The following is an 18,509-nucleotide window of genomic DNA, read 5'->3' on the forward strand; positions in this document are numbered from 1 at the left end:
AAATGGGTATGGGAGATATGGGGGCGCGCGTTTACCCCCATTAGCGTTGTTCTACGGCTGCGTTAATCCGTTTGGCCGTTCGTTCTCGATCGGTCAATGGTTTTTGGACGGTTTGCGCTAGGAAGTCATGCTGAATGGTACAAGCAATAGGGTGGAGGGAACTGGACAACTCAACCGCAGTGAGTGAACGGTAAAACGGCGCACTATCCAGGGCCTTAGAGTCATTGCGTTCATAGCGAGCCCCGGGACCCAGGAAGGGTCGAATCGAACCGTGAACGTGCTTCGTGTATCCACTCACGATTGTTTGGGAAGCGCGAGTGAGAAAGCGTGAAAACCGTACGATCGATTGGTTCTGCTTTCAAAAGAGTAAGCACTCGGACACTAATGGACAATCGTTTGATGCATACTCATCTTTATTATTGTCTTGATCAAGCGTGATTACTTTTCTTCATAGGGTTTTTGCTTTGAAGTTTCAAATTTTGTTTCAAGTTTTCACGATCTCCAACATTACTATACATATATTCTTAAGATAGGATCTACAATGTTTTCCGTATTCTAGAAAAGTTGGGAGTTTTGCGTATGGTGCTTTATATTTGTTTAAATAAAATGTATAATTTTGATGAATACTTTCATAGAAATTGTTCAAGAAATTCGACAGTGACATTAAAAGAACTCCTTTAGCAGGATTTAAATTAAATTTGCAGCTTGACATGGGGTCGAAAGATCAAAATTGAGTTGGGTTTCATTACAAAAGCTCGAAATTGTGCTCGAGCAAAGTTTTGGATCAGCTAATCTGGTTAGAACTGGCGGCCATTTTTTACTTTATTAGACTAATATTAAATTGAACTAAAGTTATATAATACTACAGAAATATATAAACTAATGTTATCAGTAAATTGATTAACAGAAAAGGCACACGAGAATTAAAACGTATTATCTTAAAAATACTTCGATATCTCCCATGTGAGCCTTGGAAAAAGTTATCAAGTGTGTACTCAATATCTAAGAGTACATTTACTACTTAAAAAGATAGCAAGTTATTTTACGAAATACTGACATAAGATTGAAGCAGCCAGCAACTGTGTTAATAATGTAAAAGTCGGCAAAAAAGGTCTAACATTCTTACATGCATTATTGATGGTGGTGTTGAAACCGTAAAACATTGTAACATAACAATGCAAACTATTTACGGATGCAGCTCATTAAGACAAAAAGCGTTAAACGGAATGCGTTTCCGATTGTGAGTGGTTTCGAAAGTATGGACCAAACAAACACCAAAAACCCTGTTCACCCAATTGCATAATTTACGAACCATGCAAGTCAACTCCAGCTCATATACCCATGAATGGTAAAAACGGCAAACGTACACAGACAGCAGCATACGCGCATAAACGTTGGTGCCTATTAAAATGCCATAAAAATGGAGGACTCAATTGCGAACCACGGACAACCGCCGGACCCCCAAAAAGGATCTATACGGCGTGAGTACATAATTCTCACTCTCGGCAGCGCGCCAAGAGAAACATGATACTATGCGTGATGATTCCTTATTTTCTTGTACTGCCATAGTTTTCGTTCTAGGCAACCCGGAGCAAGTCTCGAGCGCGATCGAAAGCTGGAAATGGGCTCGTATTACGATCCCCGTAACTGGGATCAAAACCAACTCTGTTCATTCGTAAACGTCCTCTGCTTTCTACAAACCTCAACATGCCAGATGCCTTAGGAGAGTATTGAAAAGCAGACCCTGTTGTTGGTGTACAGTACATTATTATTTGGCATTGCATTTTATTCAATATAACCTACACACAGAGAACGGAAAAAAGAAAAAAAAAACACAAGAACGCGCTGGTGATCAGCGCACAAAGAAAACATTGAGATGTGGAATGGGATGAAGCGAATGAAATGGGAAAAAGAGCAACCGACCGTGTGTGGAATGGGTAGAGCAACATTAAAGAAAACGGCCAACCTGTCCACGTCTCCCATTCGCGCCATCCCATTCAATTCAATCGATCTTAACGAAAGCACGCACACACACACTCGTGTATGGTTTACAAATGCAGACACAGAGGAATACCTGCAAGAATCTGCGAGATCGAGAAACTGGCAGTATTTTCTTACCGGTTCGCGTCGGAGCTATTCTTTACTTTTTTTTTCTCCATCGCCCACCCCACACACCGTTTCGCTTCGATCCGATGCCGAGATTGGACAGTTGATGACCGATGAATCGTTCCTATTTTGCCGTTCGTCATCGACCGGTTATAGGCTTACCGTACGGTGGGTTTTGCTGTCCCAACACAGGGTCCACAACCGCCCGCGATGTCCACGCTGTCAACAAACGAGCGACAATAGCGACAACCGATGATCAACAAATCGCAAAAGAGAGGTGAACACACTGGGAAAGGCGGGGGTGAGAAACGGAGTAGGAGGCAGGGTGGGGAGTTCTCCTGCCGTTGCTTAAGGGCGGGTGGTTCCACCCTTGCTAATGGGGTTTGTGGCGGCTGAATCGCCCACAGTAAATATGTATGTGCATGCATCATATTGTACATTCTACGTGCAAGGGTAACGGTGTCCCCGAGGGGGGGGAAAGGGCGAAACGACCCTTATTCTGGTTGTCCCTCGTATCTGTCTGTCTATTTGCCCGCAAGCTGTCCGTCTTATCATCTGCCCATCGTCGCCGATCGTTTCAATTATTCCGGTGCTCGATCGATCGGACCGTTCTGGAATATATACATACACATACCCATACACACAGATACTATGGCCTGTTTCTACTTGACAGGGGCCTCGGTGACTTGACAGTAGCTAACGAAACGAGCGAGTCCAAGTCCAGCCAATGCGAGGTCATCGAAATAATGCACACACGCTGACATCCCTTCCAATACCTTTGCTTCACATGAAACGAGGGTTGGGAAACGGCATGTGGAAGAATCCAGAAAGAGCAACAGAGTGCGAGCGAGAGACAATGAAGAGTTCCAACAAGATCGATCCAGGTCGTCCGTTCATCTCCACAGTGTAAACCGGTTCCCGGGCCATGGTACGACACACCACTCACGGCCCGAACGCGTACACACTTCCAGAGTTCACCATTTTCCACCATTTTCCTACCCGCCAAACACTCTCGTTCGTCCGGTGACAGTTCGTTGGTAGGACGCATTTTCAAAGTGCACCGTACACTGCTATATCTGGACGGCCCTATCGCTACAGCCATTAGACTGCAGGTAACGGCGACATTCCGATGCAGTGAGTCTCAAACAAACGGTGACCGCAGCGCGTACCTGACGCGAAGGATTACACACCTTCAAACTGTGAGTCATTGATTCGCTATTAGAGCCCATCAGAGTCCACCTTCCTCACGCATTGCCTAGGATCGCTTTGAATTTCCTCCACGAAGACGTACCCATTTCAACTTCCATTGCCTTCAACGACGCCATTGTTCACACAAGATGGACATGGGGCCTCTTTTGGATGCGAGAGAGAGCACTCCAAAAAGTACGTTCCCCCTTGCTGGATCACTACACTTTGAGCCTCACTGGCTGTGTGGATCTCCACCAGGCAAAGGTATGGACGACGGCGCATAGAAGATTTATCGCAGCTAGGATCGCATTGGCAAACAATACAATGGCGAACGAGCGCACCAAACCATATCTGCCAATAATACTGTATTGGCATACGGTATATTCCTTCTTTTCCGCTAAACATGCACCAAAGAACCGGAATACAGGGAAGGCGAGAAGGGTTTGCTTTCTTTCGCGACCAACTTTTAACCATTTGTACGATTTTTCTCTCTCCAGCAAAAGATTGCGAAGAACTCCCGGACAAGCCGGAATGTCAGGAGTAGTCTCTCGAAGATACTAAGGTATATTCCAAATCGGTCCAAAAATTCTGGCGCCCTTTTCACCCCATGTGTGTGTGTGTGTGTGTATTTCCCAGAACACTGATGACCTCTCTTTAGTTGCAGAACCTCCACACCGGTATATCCTCACCAACTACTCCTTTCATTCACCCTTTAGAATGATAAATGTCAATCGATAAATTAACTCCGCAAAATGCGAAGCGCCGGGGTTACAATCCCACAGCATCTCCCCATTCCACCAAAAATGGAAGGAAAAAGGAAGAGAATTGGTTTGCCACAATCGGCCGTTTAATGTGCCTCCCTTGATCCAGATTGCTGGGCTGGAGGCAAAAGGATGACCGAGCCAGTTGTGCAGGACCATGGACAGGTCAGCGAGATCCGGGCGGTCCTTGCGCGGGTGGGGAAGAAATGCACGATGTTGCGAAATAGAGTTACAGCAAATAAACTCCAGCGTGCAACCGTTGAATCGGTTTTACCTAGGCCCACCAGCCAGCCGAGCCCTTTTCCGGAGTCCATGCAGATACTGCAGCAACAGCAGCAGCAACAAGCACGACGCCCGAGATCGATCGAATGCCGAGCAACAAGGGGCTGCCCAAACGGTCGAAACGGTACGCGCGGTAAACCCGCTTTGTTCACTTCACTACTGGCCTCTCACCTCGACTCACACAAACCCTTTTCCCCGCACCAACAAAAACGTGATTCCCTGTTTGAATTCTTACCGGTCGCATATCTTCCTTCGGTTAAACTGATTTTAATGCAAATTTATCTCCTGCAAACCCCCCGCAGCAGCAGCCAGCCATTTTGCTATGGAGTACGGAGTGGTACGGCCCATACGGGGTCGAGACGATGGTGCTCTTGTTGTGCTCGGGATTTTATCTTCGGTCTCATGTGGTTCTCTCGTCCTCACCGGGCATTATCATGCACAATTGTCGTGAGTGTGAGCCACATGCAGCATACAAGCGGACGGACCCTCTCTTTGCATTTGCAGCTCGCGCGCGTTTGTCAACGTTAGGGGTTTTTGCATTTTGTTGGTAGATTTAAGAAGCGTACCGTGGCGAGGAATGTCGAATGTCGTTGTGCCTGTTCACCTACCGATCGGATGGCTACCTCGCCCGTACAGGGTTGGTGAACGGAAGCAGAAGAAGCAAGCAAAAGATTGCCAATCGCGCGCGCCAATAGCAGTAAAGTGCATTCGGAACCGCTGCTGTACTGCTGCAACCAGCAATACGATCAGGAAAAACGATCGTGGGATGTGAGGTGTGTGTGTATGTGCATTTGATGTGTCCCGATGTAGATGTTTGTGCCGTTTAATAGAATATATACAGCTTCAAGTCAAGTGTTTAATGGAGAATTACGCTCAAGCAACGATGGACGTTGTTAGCATTGCAATGGTGCCTTTTGCCTGCCCTTTTCACTAGCAGTGCATGGTTTGTTTCGTTTCAATATTTACAGTATGCCAGTTCGAGCAGAATGTATGCTTGATTCACCTAACACCTTTGGCAAATACACTCCACTGTACGGCTAGCCGTAGAGTCGAGTCGTGGATAATTACGCCTAAATTTATGCACCGTTTTCGACCGGAACCTCTTTCACACATTCCTGACAAAGGCGCGGGGAGTTAGAGAATAAGTTATTCTTTACACTAAGCCCGCAAATGATTTCAAACTCCGGTATGTCTCCGGTGTGTACAAAATGGTCAAGCGGAGGTGAATATCGTATGCTTTTCAGCGTTCTGTCAGCCAGAAATTGGAAGGAATTTTCGACTTCGATTTTCCCGTTCTTCACTTGTCACAGACTTCGCTCAATAATGACAAGCGACACGGTTCAGTAGTGTGCTTCGAGCGTACTGGTATCTACTGTCAAATGGCCAGACTCTTTCAACCACAAATTCTGCCGTTTTTCCACAAGTGGTTCCTAGCGCTAGAAAAAAAACCGCTCCCGGAACGAACACCATCGTCCGTCATCGAACTTTTCCCAACGTTATTTGCATAATCCATTGTGCTATCGAAATGGAATGGACAAGTTTAAGAACTGTCCGATCGAATGGGTTTGGAGCCGATGGAGCTGCTGGCAGCAATCGGAATAGAACCTGAAGCGATATGATTGGCAAATAAAGTGCACGATCTATTCGACGACTGTAGATGAACGCTTGCCACAGACGAAATAGCGTTGCAAAGGTTCATAAATTTCAACCTCCCCAACCAGGAGAACGGTAATACACATAGCAAAGGATTCACCACCTCGCACTGCCCCTTATCCGTGCCGAGAGCGTCGTGCCTTGCGGAAAAGATTTGACAACTTGAAAATCAAACCGGAATCAAACTTTAACCAAGAGTATACACACACACAGATACCACGATTCTTCCGTCTTTATGCGCATGATTTGCTGCTGGCACGAAAGTTCGAACATTTTTGCAAAAGTGCAAAACTGAATTTGCATATTTTTGTTCCGTTCAATTTCTCATCCAGCCGTTCAGTCTCCGTGTGTTGGAGGACGGAAAGTTCTTTGTCGATCGTTCGCACAAGTATGTCGATTAATTACGAACGCTCGGCGCGCTGGTAACTGTTTTCTGTGCGCACCGTGGATATCATTTGGCCGCAAAATTGTAGAAAAGTTTTCACGGTCCGATACGACGCGGACTATGCAAATGACAAATTATCACGCCCGGCCAACTATCACTGTTCATCGGACATGTTTGTGAGGGGATGGGAGAGGGATAGGACGAGGAGGAAGAAGCGGTTAAAACTTTCTGTGTGGATTACATTTTTGAACCGAAAAATTTAATTTAAACCTAACCCCTGGTGTGTCTTGAGTGGGTGAAAGGGTGGTGTGAACTTTAAATCGCCTTTGGCTGTTAAGAGATTGTAGGTAGAGTTTTTTTCTGCACAGTGATTTTTTATTTATTAAACAATCTGTAAAAGCTTGCATTTAATTTGGATGCATTATAATCGCTTTTTAAATCAAGCTAATATCATATTTGTTGAAATGCAAAATTACTCCCCTTTACACTGAACATTCATTATAGAGATAATGCTGATTAAAATGAATTTGCTTTCAATGATAATGAAGCGAAAAATTGTAAAGGATGTTATTTTGCTAGCTGGTAGAAATAATATTGTACCTTATTCAATAATAGAAACTAATTACTATAATTAATTTCTGTATCAATAATTGATAAGCGTAATATACATTGAAAGAGTATCTTTCAACCCTCGTTATTCTCAACAATAAACTTGATTTACTCGAATGGAAATAACACTTTTTCAAATTTGTATCATTCATTCGTCTATTTTATATTCGAATTAATCTCGAAAGGATAAAAATGTCCGGCCAAGTACTAAAAATAGCAACAAATAAACAAATAACATGATAGGAAATTCCAATTAAATGGCCACATGCGGTCAAGATGTTGGAAAAATCGATTGTCATATATTTTCCATTTTCTCGCCACTTTACCGTCGCTTTTTACTAGGAATATATGGTTAAAAATAGTCAACAAACAATGAAGCTAAACAGCTGAAAGAGTAATCTCATTCCCCTGCGCAAAACCATTGTTTATTCAATGTTCAAATGTGGTTGGTTTCAAAACAACATTTTCTCATAAATCATAACACTGAAGTTCTCAAATCTCTGAGGCGAAAAGTACAGCGAAAATACAAAACAAAAATATGTGGAAATTTTTTGGATGAAAATACTGTCAAATCAATAACTGAGATCATCAAAATTGCAAAATGATCTTTTTCCGGAACTTCGCAAAAGTATCTGTAAGTGAAGAAAACGATTTCATTTAGCTCTCTCGACTTTATTTATACAAGGGATTTTAAATACGATTCGCAGCAGATGACAGCAATGGTTTCAAAAAAATAATCTTCAAACATGTACATCGTCAAACCGCTGCAACGTAAAATATCAATTATTCATAAACATACACACAACTATTGAGTTTATAGCACACACGTAAAAGCGGGCGGAAAATTCTCACCAAATTATCGTAACAGGGATATGGCTTTCCACAGATGGAAAACCACAAACCACCGTTACACGTCGGTTGCACATTGTTAAATAAAATCAAATACTAAATAGATCCAAATCCAATAATAAGAGTATAGTGTTCTCTATTCCCTTCGTGTAACCATCCAACGGCCATTTCCACAACGGAAAACGGATCCGTTTAAAGGCATCTGCGGTGGAGCAGCAGAACGTTACGTTGATTCACCTTTGGCTTCTGTTGACTTTAGATAAACAGCACGGGTACCAATCAATGCGCGCATTACCGCTTGAGCAACAAAACCAGTGCGCAAACAATTGCCAACCCATCGCTTTTCGCTATCGGTAAAAGTGGGTCTCAAACTACGCCCGGGTGTTAGTGTAGAGAGTTCGATCGCATCGACCATCGGTTAAATCTAATCAGCGGCAAACAGTCGCCGGAAGAGAAATGGAAATATTTACACACGACCCCGCTGCTGTACCGCACAACGTCCTTCTCCACTTTAACTTGGACTAGGCAAACTAATTTTCCAAATAACTACCATTGCCGTTTCCCCCTCGAAAACATATTCCTTCCTCATCCTCGAACTTTCTCCCGAAGCGAAAACCATATGCCACCCCAACATAAACAACAGCGCAAGTTGCCTAACGGAAAGTTTATTGATCGGTTTTTGGGTACCGATTGATAATCATGATTACGAGCATGATGATGTTCTCGGCACTTGATGACGGCACACAATGCATGAGAGACGGGTGTGATGGATGTGAGAGCGCATCGTTATCATTAGCGATGGTTTACGGTTCCCCCCCGCCCCATAAGCGGATCGGCAATTGGGATACGGAAGGTTGATAGAAATTAGGAATGTCAAAAGATACCGCCAGACGAAAGACAGCAACGGGAGGAAGGACAGGAAAAGGAAGGAAACTGAAATGAAATCCGTGCCCGTTTCACATTGCGATCGAACATCATCATATTCCCCTGGCATCGATACTGCACTTGTGCAAAAAACATACACAGGAAGCACCCACTCTCGGGTTGGAAATTCGATCGCATGAATTGACTCTTCAAACAGCACTTTCCCTTGCAACGTGTGCGCCCCTAGTGTTTTGTGGTTGTTGAAGGACGATCGCATGTCCGGGGCATGTGTGTCCTAGAGAAGACTTAAGGACCCACTCGGCACTTCACTTCTGGCGGTTGTTAAACAGCAGGAAAGTGTGTTCTTTAAAAAAAAACAAACGAAGGTTAACAATTACCATGCAAAATTGTTCCAAAAGTGCTTCGATGGTTGTAAATGGAGGATGTATTTGTTTTCGTCAAAACCCTTTACGTTTCAATAGCATTAAATGAATATTAATGCCGAGTGTTTAAACAGGGAATGAATAACAAACAGAGCTACAATAAATCTTACATTTCACAGTTTATTACATTATTTTGATTTTTCATCAAATTTTGACTAATTTATTTTTCTTCCCTAACACACAAATTGTAAGGATTTCAATGTGTTTTTATATGTTTAAATTTCATAAACAATTGATAACGGAACTTCATATTCACATACAAATTTTGACAACTTTATCAGTTATTTGAAACAGCGACTGCCAAGACAATCAGGCAATTCCTTTTGAATCTTTGCTTAAAAGCCAGTCATTGCATCGGAGCGAAGCAGTTTTACATCTTGTGGAACTTCGTGTTTAGCAGATAAAATCCATTTGACATTTATTATATATTCTCCCATCTCGAAAAAGGCCAAAGAGTCTTGCTATGGAAAGACTCGAAAACACAGCCAGGCTTCTCCGCAAAGCGCAGCAAAATTTAAAGATAAAAATCATTAGCAAAGTAATCTCTTTCTTGGTTCTGGAGGTTTCAGCAATGGATCAAAAAGTGAAAAAGTACCTGGACAAGATTAAGTTTATTATGCGGAAATGTCAGTCGAGTACAGCGAGCAGTAGACGATGACCAGAAGGAGAGAATGAAGGTTTTAGTGAAGAATTTCTTGAAGATATCGTTTTACCGAAGATATCCAATCTTTTCCCAATGTCACTCAAATGCATCGGACAGAGTTTTGTGGGAAAGACCTCAAGATTCAAGTTAATTGAATAGCCCAGTTTTAATGTGTACGCTATCGAATAGATTTAAAAAAGTTTGCCTTACTTAAAGCTCTTAAAATACACCCAAAACACTTTCATTTCAAATATCGATTTTCTTTTTTAAATGCTGTGCTATTTTACTTAGCATATTGCGTGAAGTATAACAACCTTCCATCGAAAATGCTACACAGGAAACATATTTTAATACATTTTAAAAATTTCCCGTTAAAATGAGGCTCAATTTTACGAGCATAAAAAATGCATATGGCGCCGTGCGTGTTGAAAGCATTATAATTATTTTATAGAAAAACCACGTTAAGCTTCTTACGAGCATAAATCGATAGAAACAATTGCTTTTCATTTATAACGAACCAATTTTATGCATCTCACTTTCTCTCTTTCATGTCAATCTTCCTCTTTCTCGCTTTTTGTTCATAAAATTTGGAAAGAAAAGCTTTTGTCCGAAAATAACTCTATTTTCGCAACGACATAAATTATAGCAGGTAACATTCAAGAGTTAGTTGGCCACACCATCAATTTCCAACGGTTCGTTCAGCTAAAGCGGATTATAGTATAAGTGTATGTTTTACCGAAAACCCATTAGAAGCAGCGGCAGTTTAGAGGTTGTCAACGGACGTTTGTTTTTATTTTGTTTGTTTGAGCTGTCAATGAACACCGAAATCAAACAAAATACCCCAAGACTCCACCATCGCCATGCGGGGCATGCACTGTACATGTCGGGCGCGTATCGATTTCGCGGTTTCAAATTTCCCAGTTGTATTTGACGTCGAACTCGGAATCCGCTCAACTAGAGCCCAAAGTCAAAAGTGTAACTAGTCGCCAGGGAAGGCGATTCTATTGCTTATGCACGCATACACAAAACTATTTCTGCATCGTTTCAAGCTGAAATTAACCTTCCCAACCCATTAGTCAGCAGTTGGTCAAGTGGAAGTTCCATAATGCCTCAGGGCATTGGAACAGAGCTGAGACCACACGCTCTCGACGTTTGAAGCGAAAAGGTAAGGGTTTTGAAAAAAGGCGAAAGAGTAACCTCGAGTTAAACCGGTGGAAACGGGAGCTCTCTTACGATAGAAGGGTTCGAAAGGGCTAACAAATGAAGCCTTATCGTACGAACCAACAAAGCGACATTCTCGGGTACCACCACCTCCTCTTCTCTATGCAGCTTGTTTGTTGAAGGGATTTTTTTTTGTTCCCCAACCAACCGGTGTGCAAATAATTGCCTACGAAAACGACACCGAACACAGAAAATCAATCTATGGCCAATTTGTTAGACATTTGAATGCGTTTCCTTCTGCCTATTTATCTCGGTGTCGGTGTGTACGCTTCAAGGGAGCGCTCAGCAAAGCTTTGTGCACACGCAGTAACTCCGCAGTTTTGTCGAGACAAATCGATCGTATTACATTCATTTGCTGGATTGCATTTATCACCGACCTGTCAATTGCACACGGGCGCATTTATGCATGACTTTAGCTATAACACCACGAACACACGAGAAGCACACGATTCTAATGGCGGCTTTTGATGCTTTTTTCTTTGCCTCCCAAGGAGTGAAGGGAATGTGAAGTAAAACAACGTCTAACAATGTTGTACAAGTAAGTGCACCCGTTTTAACAAATCTCTAAAATTGATATAAAAATATCAACGGCGGACTTATGGGCGATACCCAGCGCGGTGAAACATTCCAATTTATCATCGTTTTGTATATCAATTAAATGGGAATTATGGATACCAGCCTAACATTCAGCAAAGCGAATCAACTGAACCAAATTGTTCAACAATCGTTCGTTGCGACATTTTGTTTAGTTTGCTCGTCACCATTAAGGGCTGGAAGGGAGATTCGGAGATGACGCACAATAGACTTGTTAGTGGTTGAGATTCCCTTGGAAGCATCGAATGGCGAGCAAACGGGTAAGAAGGTTAGTAAGTTGCCTACTGGTAAGCAAGAAAGGAAGAAAAAACATGATCGAAACAGAACACAAAAAACCAAAACGTACAGTGCACAGAAGGAGAGGAGAAAACACAACCACAGCACGTAAACAACGGTGGCCTCCAAAACGGTAAGCCAATTAAGCTTGAATGTTTCCGAGCCACGAAAAATATCAACGCGTGGACGAATATGCTGGACGAACGAGGACTACACCGCCGTAATAGAAAGGCAGTAAAAGACAACGCTTAAACACGTGAAAGGAAACGGTTGTAAGATGGACCCACAATTGGTTGTGTAGAATGTATTTATATTTTTTCCATCATTTAATCAACGCACAGCAATGGTAAGAATGTTCGTACCAGGAGCGGAGCTTTATGGTGTAATGGGAAATAATTGATACAAGGCTTTTTTATATATGTTACAGAGGTTTCAAACACAAGTGGTAAAGCTTGACCCAATTCTGGAATTTTTCTTGTTGAGTTGGAATTGGTTCTGAGGTGGATCTGGAATACTTCTTAATTTCTGGAATTTCTGCAAACTAAAATTGATTCTGTACAATGTTTCTTCAATTTAGACATTTTTTGCAAAACTGTCAGTGTGTCGGTCGAGAAAGCTTTCTACAGAATTAGGGTCGTTTTGAATAAGATCCAGAAAGTGGCACATTCTAGTTCAATTAGAATAAAATAAAATAAAAAAAATACTTGCGACTTTGGTAGTTGAGTTCAAATCCCTGTAAAGCTGTAGCAATATCTCGGTTAATTTGGAATTCTTTCCAGTTTCTGGAATTCTTCCTAGGATTAGTCCTGAATAGCCTAGAGCACTTGTTGAATAAAATCCAGAAGATGCGAAGGAGTTCAGGCTTAACTTAGCACTGTCCCGTCTAGTGGTGGGAACTCCAGAGTGGATTCATGAATCAACTCCGACTCCGATTCATAAAAACCGGATTCAACTCCAGAAAAAATCCGGAGTAATCCGAAGTTGACTCCGGATTACTTCGGAGTTTATTCGGAATTACTCCGGAGTGGACTCTGAATTACTCCGGAGTGGAGTCCGGATAACTCCGGAGCTGAATCCAGAGTTAACTCCGGAGTAATCTCCTATTTATTTTTCTCCGCGCAGTTAATTGAACTGATTTTATCAAACTGAACTGAGAATCAAGAAATAGTTCAGACGAAGTCAGTTAAATGGCTCTAGCAACCGAAATATGTTTAGCTACGATTTATTGCCGAATTCGCTCTGAACATACACAAAAAGTTGTATTGTTGTAGCACAACAAATAAAAACCATCTCGTACTACTATTCATTGCTGTGTAATAAGTGGCACATTGTCAAACAAAATAATTAATCCACTAGTCGCTGTGTGTTACTGTAGTACCCCAAAAGCAAATTGTTATATTTTATTTTTTTGACAAATACTTTTTTTCCTTTCTGCCCACAAAAAACACACTCCAATGAAATGAAATGTAAACATGCTTTAATCAGCCGGGTTGTCACGCACAAAACAAGCAAAACATATAAGAACATACAAAATCCTAACCACAAAAGTTGTCATCGAGACAGAGGGAGCAACGAAAAAAAATGACCACAGTTATGTGTACCAGTGTTCTTTGGTAAGCTCTTGGTTCTTGGTCACGTTCGGTAATTTGGCCAACTTTAGGCAACGGTCATGAAATTAACCTTTTCAACAAGGGAAAAGAAAAAACCTCGCTTCGAGAAAGTGTGGAGAAGCAAACGAGAAGCGGCTTTTTGCACGCAAAATTGATGCAATTGGGCAGCAGGAGTCAGAGCACCCGGACCAAAAGGCCCACAAGATAAAGGGTCTTTTTCTCGCACCCTCTGTCACGTTCAATTATTTGTTTATTACCAGCATCCGCTCGCTTCTCGCATCCGAACCGTGGGTGTGGAAGGTGCGTTGAAGATTTTTCTCTTCTTCTCTTCTCTTCGAGCCCATGAATAGCGTTACAATGTTGGCGTTTAACATGCTAATAATGTAAGGCTTTATATTCAATTTTTGCGTTTGCCCCCTTTTCTTTATTCAATAGTATCATTTCGTGTGATGAGCACTCTGCATTTCATTAACTTTGATTCGGTTCTGATTAATTAGCGAGCGCACAAGGTCGGTAAAAAGAGACAAAAACCTTCAGAAACAGAGCGCACCTAAGCTTAACAACCTTGAGTTACCGTGTTGGTTTGCGCACCAGAAAAGCACGTCCAACCGGCAAGGTTACCTGTAAGAGATCGTGATCGCATGTTGATTATTACGTTAAGATGAAATCTAATAGAATCAACAACGGAAAAGTGTTGCCGCACAAACAAATTTTGCTTTGATTCGTTTTCATTTCGAGACCGACGGTGTTGCATCTATTTTCGCTCTAATCGAGTTCAATTTTTCACAGCCACGAAAATGCAAAGCAACGCTTCGAAATTAAGATGCAGATCGTTGATAGGGCGATACAATATACCACACAATAGGGTTTTAGGGCGCGGTGGGCAAGGTAAAGTCGTGATCGAGACGAAACGGGCACGATTAATCCATCCGCCGCGTTTGTCTCCTGATCGTGCCCGGCCGATAGTGGGTCGTTTTACAAGTGTATTTAAAATTAATAGCAAAACAAAGAAACAAACCTCCCCCACCCGGTCCCAATCAACATGTTCGACGAAAAAGAAACATCTCTCGCGTGGCTGTATTTGTGCTCTCTTGACGGTGGAAAAAATCGAGCATTACATCGACAGTCCAAAAACGTAAAAGCAAACTAAACTTTACATCGTACCCAAAACAAATAATATCAAAAATCGGGTGTTCATCGGAGAATCAAGAGTGGAGCAAATTCTCCCAAAAAAACCCTGACTTTGCTACTGACTGTTGTCTGCTCGCGGCACATGATTTATGATTTATGCTTCACAACTCTACCCCTCGACATTTCAAGAGCGGCAACAGAACACTTAAAAAAAACAGAAGCAAATACTTGTGTACTGATATGTCGAGTGTCGTATCGGTGGTAAAACAATAATCGACCACTAGCAACAAAAATCGTAAACAAACATATTTGCAATTTACGACGCCTAGGCGTAAGAAAAAAACATGGCAAAAAATTGTTCGGTTGGAAAGGAATGCAATATTGATATGGCGTATTTTCTGCGTGTGACAGAACCCAGGTTCTGCATTAGATGGATTGGGCAATAATAATCAAAAACAACAAAAACTGAATCAACAACTGGCCAGTCTGACGGACGCAACAACCGAACACTAAAGGCAAAAATTTGTTTGAAGTGGCTTTTTAGTTTAAAAATATATATGTCCAGCCTAAAATTAACCTCTGACACAAAATAGCCCGTGAATGGAACCACTTGAGCGATGGGTTCTGCCGGCTATATTTGAGATATATTGATCTTGAACCAATCCACCCATTGGGTGGTTAAAACCGCGGTCAAGTGGCTGCTAAATGAATAATTGAAGTCAACTGTTCCCTCCGCTCGCTCAGAATTACGATGGAAATGCTGGTTCATTCTACGAGATTGGATTGATATTGATATATGCCATGTCAGGAAATGTGATTTTGAATTATTTAACTTTCTTATGTTCGTTTAGCTTCAGACAAAGGGGGCAAGTCCCAAAACAAAAAATCAAGCAATAAAATCGGTATTGTTAAAGGGGAGATTCTGTCGACTTTCTAGACGCAAAACATTCCATAGATTTTCTATAACAGCCTTATAAATTGCATTAATATTATTTGATTTCGTATGTTGTTATTACGTGTTATTTTCTGTGTTTAATTGAAGTAACGAAACAAAGATTTACTAATGCTTAAAGTACTGAAAAACGTACTTTGACTCGAAGCAGACAAATTGAATTGACTGAAAGTGTTCCATACTGTCCATTGAAAATTAAGTAAAACTAAATAAAGAATTATATCTAACAATCAGTAATTTATTTAAGGCATAACAGTAGATTATAATAAGACAAAAAACTGACACAAAAAATAAATATTTTGTAAAACTAAGGATAGTAAATTAGAAAAAGTTATCAATCAAGTTACTAAACACAGAAAAAAGATATCAATATAAACAAGTTGTTAATCTATTGACAGTTAATAGAAAACATATTTGTAAGCATCCATACCCTGCCAAACAAATTCTGGAACGTAACAGCAGCTGGCTGAAATATTTTAATAAATGCCAAGAATGCGAATAAACAATTAAAACCACACAACCAGAAACCCCAACACACTTTTGTACACTTCGATTGGCAGCAAATGTTAGCAGCATTTATGAATAGCACCAGTAACGGTTTTCAACACATTTTCCTCAAAATGTTTCGGAAAATTGTGGCATCAACATGTGCTACGTACGAAAAGTATGTTATGATTTGAGTTTGATTGTTTTTTTTTCTTTAGCTAAATAATGAAATAATCATTAATCAAGTGAAATAAAAACAATAGCAGCAAAGAGAAGAAAAAAACAATTTCCTTCATCAAAACCAACGTTCCTTACCAGAGTGCCACGGATGGGAGCAGAGCAATAAAGCAACCTAAATGCTAGCCGCAAATTAATTCTAAGTCGCTGCACTTGAGCTACCTACCCCCGGGTAGGGGTGGGGGAGCGTTAGTACTCAATGCTCAAGTTCCTCAGGTTCCAATATGTCACCCAGCAAAAGGGTCCCCTGGGGCGGGGGGGAGGCAACGAAGATTTATTGGGTGGGTTTTCGCAGCAACAATCATCACGATTAATCGCCTTTACCCCACAACCCTGTGTGTGTGTGTGTGGGCTACATGGCTGTCGGATCAAAACTGTGGTTTGTGCTCCCGGTGGCCATAACAATCGCAACGAGCAGTTCAGGCTGGCGTCCCACAGAGGGAGCCAGCCCGTGTGTATTGTATCGCAGGCGAAGCAAAGACGAAGCAGCAGGGCTCGAACACCCATAGCCAACGATGACGAGCGCGACCTTGAGGAATTTATTTATCGCTAAAATCCTTCAGCATCGTACGTGTCGGAACGTGTAAAATATGCTAAAATCATGCTCAAACTCCATGCTTGCACATGTTCTGCTGGATGGTAGTGCTCTGTTGATGGTGCGCAATCGTGTACCGGCCAATCCCGGGTATTGCCTCCGAAGGCAATTGAAGGGTCGTAATGGAGGTGGTGGAATAGGGGGGAGAGGAAGAAAATAAAAATGGCAAAACATTACTCGGCGAGAGTGTTTCTTTCTGCTGGCCTCCTTCGAACAAGTGGCGCCTGGAAGAATTTAAGAGCCGTTGGGAAAAAAATAACATTCTGGACCGGCAAGAAAAAAAAATAAAAATAAAACAAAACGACACCATTTTGCCCTCCATCATGAGTAGGGAGAGGTCCGCGCGCGCAACAGCACAATCTGGCGATCCCTTCAGAGCAGCATTTGAGGAGAGCCTTCATGGGATTGGCCAGTATGTAACCGCTCCGTTACAGCACCCGCGAGCAGCAATTAATTCATGCCAAGTCCTTCGACGCCATGTCCATGAGACCAACTTACAAACGGTGCGCCACTCCGAAAGGAAACAGAAGAATATTGGTAAGTGCCTTCGGTCTTCGGTTCGTACCGTACCCAGGCTAGAGAAAGAAACATTCCATTCCGTTCTGATGGCGATCAAATCGACCGAAGGTTAGCGCAAATGTTAATATCTTCATTCGCACCCACCGTCACCGTCGTCCGCCCCCCAAAAATCCGAAACGGAAAATCAAATTGCTCTAGAATGAGGCAAAAACACTAATCCTTGCAACTGGCACACACAAACACAGCTGACTCATTCCAGCACTGGGAGCTGGGAAAAGTTGTTTCCCGCAAATTAAAAGCGCATATACACAATGTATCGTAAAGCAGCATTTATGCTGATGGGTGAAACTTGTGGGTAGGTGCGACCATGAAACCATGTAGGTAGTTTTCCCCCGTCAGGCTAAAAAAAGGCGAACCGAGGGAAAATAAACATTCCACAGTTTTACCCTCCGTTTGTGCCCCACCATTACCCTTCATTCGAAAGGAATGTGTTTTTGTTTGGTGACAAAAATCATTCGCAAATACCCGCCCGGAATTGGCGTAACATCTGAAAGCAATCAGTGAGGGGGAAAAACACTACCATCTAGCAGCTATTTATGTTATTCCAACCATTTGACAAAATCCGTGGTGTACGTGGCTTCATCGACATGGGACGGAACGGATGGTGATGGTAACAGAACTAAAATAGGTATACTGATCGTAACAAACAGTTGCAAAGTAGGGCAATAATTATGATGGCAAATGGAGAGTGTTCATCCTATTTCGATGTTATGCTTTTTTTTTATTGAGCGTTTGAAAAACGAACCAAAAACATAATTTTAAGTTAATTTACTTTTTTATCGTACGTGATATGCTATGACTGTGAAAGTTACAGTAGGAGAAGAATATCATCTATGTTCATATTTCCAGAATAATATACTGTACTTGCGAGAGGTCTTCACACGGTATGGTCAGTAGTGATGGGCGCTCCGGAATGCACCCAGGGTTCCGGAACCGGCTCCGATTTCTGTCCGGATGCTCCGGAGGTTCCGTAGCCGACTCCGAACCAACGACACCGGAGACGGCTCTGGACCAACGACTCCGAAGCCTACTCTGAGCCAAAGGC

The 18,509-nt window shown here is 42.1% G+C and overlaps 1 protein-coding gene across 2 annotated transcripts in view; it reads right to left on the reverse strand.

Annotated features, from left to right (window-relative positions):
* The window catches only part of LOC125764026 (latrophilin Cirl), an 81,953-nt gene that overhangs the window by 50,047 nt on the left and 13,397 nt on the right, over positions 1–18,509 (reverse strand). The gene's annotated exons all lie outside the window — the stretch shown is intronic.

The sequence above is a fragment of the Anopheles funestus genome, chromosome 2RL (genome assembly GCF_943734845.2).
Source record: "Anopheles funestus chromosome 2RL, idAnoFuneDA-416_04, whole genome shotgun sequence".
Classification (NCBI taxonomy): Eukaryota; Metazoa; Arthropoda; class Insecta; order Diptera; family Culicidae; genus Anopheles; species Anopheles funestus.